Genomic DNA, 4,996 nt, shown 5'->3' on the forward strand with positions numbered 1-4,996 from the left:
CAGTCAGCCAGCCAGGGCAGGTGGGAAGCTTGGCTTCCTTCATTGACAGGGCAGCCAATCCTCCTGCTTGCTCCAGCTCCTTGGCTGTCTGCCGCCATCTTGGTTGAGTTAATTTGCATATAGTCGTTCTGATTGACTGGTGGGCATGGCTTGGGGCATAGCGGAGGTATGGTCAATTCGCATGTTTCTCTTTTATTAGATTACATTTTTAATTAAAGTAAATAATCTCCATTAACAATGTTTTCATGTTTCAACTACAGATATTCCTGTAGAAATGGCATATAAACTTTATAATTCAAAACAATGGACCCTAACAGGTTTGGCTCAGTGGCTAGAGTGTTGGTCTGCTGACGGAAGGGTCCCAAGTTTGATTCTGTTCAAGGGCATGTACTTTGGTTGTGGCCATATCCCCAGTAGGGGTTATGCAGGAGGCAGCTGATCGATGTTTCTCTCTCATCAATGTTTCTAACTCTATCCCTCTCCCTTCCTCTCTGTAAAAAATCAATAAAATATATTTTTAAAAAAACAACAACGCATTGGGTATAGGTGTCCTATTTAGAAGGTCACAACTTTTTACAGGAGAGCTATCATATGTCCCTGTCATGTCTTTTTATGGTACTCAGAATGTAAAATAATATGGAATAATTGCTATATATTTTCCCATGTAAATTTAAACATATTCAGAGGTTTGAATCACTAGAGTGAAGTTAGTGTTGAAAATGAAAGGAGAGAGGAGAGAAAATGAGGGGGGAGAGAGAGAGAGAGAGACAGAGAAAATATGTTTTCATAACTTATGACATAGCAGAAACTGTCAGGAATGACTTATCAGTCCTATCCAGGAATACCAAATAGAAGCACACAGCCCACAGATCCTCCATCTTCTTTTAGAATACCCACTTGAAATTCAGCAAGGGTTATAGAGAGATTATGTTGCTTATGTGTTAGTGTCCCTCATGATTAAAAAGAATAGGTGCTACTCTTAGGTTTTTAGAGGAACCAGTGAAAATTAAACATTTCTGTGCTGAGTACCAGGGAATTGAACTATAATGTGGGGGCAAGTGCCTGATGTGAAGGGGAAAGTGAGAAGCACATTTTGAGCTATTATTGTTAGAAAGGCATATGTAAATATGATGCAGATTGTAAGATTTAAAGACCAAGAGGTGCACTTTGGGTTTACTAAACAGGATTAATGACAAGGAAAAGGGGAAGTTCACTTGTTTTGTGCTCTCATAGCATAAGGGATTTCCCCTATTACCTCTTCATACTTTATCCTGCCTATTTGTCTGCGATTCCTAATAGACTGGAAAATCTGTGAGGGCATAAAACATATCTGAATTGTTCTCTGCATTTTCCTAATGCCTGTATGGTGGCCGGCATACAGTATGACTTCAAAATATCTGTTAATGAAAAGAAGGGTAAAGAAGAAGCTGGAAAGAAGGGTTGAAGAAAGGAATGAGGGACATACCCAGCTAAGGAACAAACTCACCAGACACTGATCTTGTTATACTTAATTGCATTCATGCAATATATCTGCTTAAATGTTTACTCTTCCTGATTAGAATGTTGATCAAGACAGCATTAAAATATTATGATATTACATTTCAATAGAGTATACATGTGTCTTTGAAAAAAAAATTGTAAAATATATTCAGATATTTAGAGGTTCAGCCTGGCTGGTGTGACTCAGTGGTTGAGCATCAACCCATGAACCAGGAGGTCACTGGTTTGATTCCAGGTCAGGGAAGGTGCCTGGGTTGCGGCTCGATCCCCAGTAGTGGGCATGCAGGAGGCACCCAACTAATGTTTCTCTCTCGTCGATGTTTCTAGCTCTCTAACCCTCTCTTTTCTTCTCTCGCTCTCAAATCAGTAAAAAACATATTCAAACAATATTTAGAGATTCATAGTGGGCACTATTACCTAAATGAATATCCTTGCAGTGACTTTAAACTTTGTTTCTCATAATAATACTTTAATGCTTGTTCTAAAAATGTGCCACCAGTTTTCTATAGACTTTCCATTTACATTCAAAATAAGCTTAACGTTTAAAAATATGAAACAAGTTCTGCTTTTTGTGTGTGTGTGTCTGCCAATGACCTTTCGCTATTTTCCCTCCTGAGCTTCAGAAACCCTGAAACCTAAATGGAAATCATGTATTTATCTACTTCTCTTTGTCTCTATTTATAGTTCTATTGGGGAGGTGTTTTTTTTTTTTGTTAATATCTATCAGATAATTTCACAACTTCTACTTTGGAACTGAGAAGCTGTTTATGCATATGAAATATTAGGCCAAAACTAAACTTTGAAATAAGTGGCTAATTGCTGAGAATTAGGAAGTCGGGAAATGTTGGTTTCCTACATCCTCAGTAAAAGTAAAACATTGATTTGATTTCTATGGAACTAAGCTAAAGACCACAGAGTAATTCTCTATCATTCTTTCGTGATATTGAGATTATAATGTGCTCATTTCCAAAAGCCATTTTATATAACTTATGCTAAATTATCATACCAAATTTCAACATTTTACTGACTCTTTAAATTAGATTATTTCACTAGTCATTATTAAAGCTTGTTATTTCTTCATGAGATTTAATAATTATTTTTTTAAAATCATCAGCTGTAGCCCTGGCCGGTATGGTTCTGTTGGTTGAGCTGATGACCTCCCATGCACTGAGAGGCCATCTGGGCACATGCCGGGTTTCTGGCTCGAGGGGGCGTGCAGGAGGCAGTTGATTGATGTTTCTTTCTCACTCTAAAATCAATAAAAACATATTTTAAAAAATCTTCAGCTGTAAATATGGTTAGCTTCATGACTATACTCAGACTTTTAAGCATTTAAAAATTTATGTTATTGCACATAATATTTTAAAAGTTATGTTAACCTTTTCTTAGGGAATATCAAACTTACGTTAAAGTAAAGTGAATAAGACTTTGATCAACCAGTCCCGCAAAGCACTTCAATAGCCATCTGAACTCATCTATACGTCCACTCATTTCACTCCCATTTGCTCTGGGATCATCAAAAATTTAAATAATGAAAAGTGTATTCAACTGCTATAAAATTACACCCCCCCCCAAAAAAAAAAGACTATGTAAAATCATGGTAACAAAATGCATACTATGACAAAATTACATGCATCTATCCCTTTATTTGGTTTAGTATTCTCACCAGTTATCCAGATACAATAGTGGGGTTGGCAATAGAGTATACATGTGTCTTTAAAAAATTTTTTTAAATATATTCAGATATTAAGAGATTCAGCCTTGCTGGTGTGACTGGCAATACTTTAAAAACTCAAAATGGAAAGTAAAATATATACCTAAGAGAAAAAAACAACCACGAGATATCTTATAATCCCATAAAAAGATTATGAATTAATAATGCAATTCCAGCCCAGCCTGTGTGGCTCTACGGCTGGGCCTTGAACTATGAACTGGAAGGTCGAGGTTCGATTCAGGGTCAGGGCACATGCCTGTGTTGCAGGCTCTATCCTCAGTAGGGGGTGTGCAGGAGGCAGCTGATCAATGTTTCTCTCATCATTGATGTTTCTATTTCTCTCTCCCTCTTTCTTACTCTCTGAAATCAATAAAAACATAGAAAATAAATAAATAAAATAAAAATAATGCAACTCCATATGATAAAATATATGGTGATTCTGGTATGCGTTAACAGAAGCTAAAAATGTTCTTTATAAAATTATGTAAGTCTATCTATCTATCTATCTACCTATCTATCTATCAACTATCTATCTATCATCTATCTAAACTTCTAATCGCTTCCAACAAGTTTATGTGCTATATTATATTAGTACCCTTGTTTTATTGGTGAGCAAACTAAGACTCACCATGTAACTTGCTCAAGTCACACAGCTATAAAGTTTACTTGTCACTAGATTGTGATGCATCTTGAATAGTCCACCAGCCCACCCAGTGTTCTCCTGTACAGGACCTACTCATTCCCTGATATTCTCTACTTTGGTTCATGCTGTTTCTCCTGTTTGAGAAGACATCCTGGTCTTTTTCCCTATGTCCACATTGTACCTATTTTTCAAAGATGAGTCCAAGGCTATTTTATTTTAACCTTGGAGAGTTTCTAATAATTTCCATCCCTTCTCAATGTCCCATAGTGTGGTAGACAGTACTCTAGATATGGATACCCAAGGTCCCTGTCCTCTGTTTATTCAAGTAATCATTAATCCAAATAAATTTCTGAAAGGATTTTGCAGATGTAATTTAAATTCCAAGTCAGTTGATGTTAAGATATAAAAATTAATTATGTGGGCTTGACCCAGTCAGGTAAGCCCTGTAAAAGCAGACAATTTTCTGCAGCTGGTAACAAAGAAGAAATAAGAAATACAAAGCACAAGAGGGATTTGGCGTGTCATTGCTGGCTTGAAACTGGAAAGGACCAGACAGAAATGATGTTGACAACCTCTAGGAGCTGAGAACCATTTCCAGCTGACACCCAGCAAGGAAACAGGGACCTCTATCCTATAACCACAAGGAGCTGAATTCAGACAAAAACATAAATGAGACCGGAAGTAGATTCTTCCCTGGAGACTTCAGGTAAGAGTTTCCAAGCCAACTGAAACCTTAATATTGGCCGTGTGAGATCAGGAGCAGAAAAGCCAGCTGAACCCACCTGATTTGCAGGATTGCAAGCTAATAAATTTGTGTTATTTTAAGCCATTGAAGTTGTGGCATTTTGTTATGCAACAATACCATGGGCTGGTCTTTGATTCAAATCAAGACTTGACTACATTACTTTATTTAGGTAATGTATACAACAATATTTAAATACTAGAGGCCCGGTGCACAAAAATTGGTGCCTCAGCCCGGCCTGTGCCCTCTCGCAGTCTGGGACCCCTCGGAAGATAACAACCTGCTGGCTTAGGCCTGCTCCCGGGTGGCAGAGGGCAGACCCAATCCCTAAGTGCAGTCCCTGGTCGGGCTCAGAGCAGGGCCGATTGGGTAGTTGGGGCACCGCCCGCTGTCATGC

This window comes from Myotis davidii, unplaced genomic scaffold (genome assembly GCF_000327345.1).
Source record: "Myotis davidii unplaced genomic scaffold, ASM32734v1 scaffold837, whole genome shotgun sequence".
NCBI lineage: Eukaryota > Metazoa > Chordata > Mammalia > Chiroptera > Vespertilionidae > Myotis > Myotis davidii.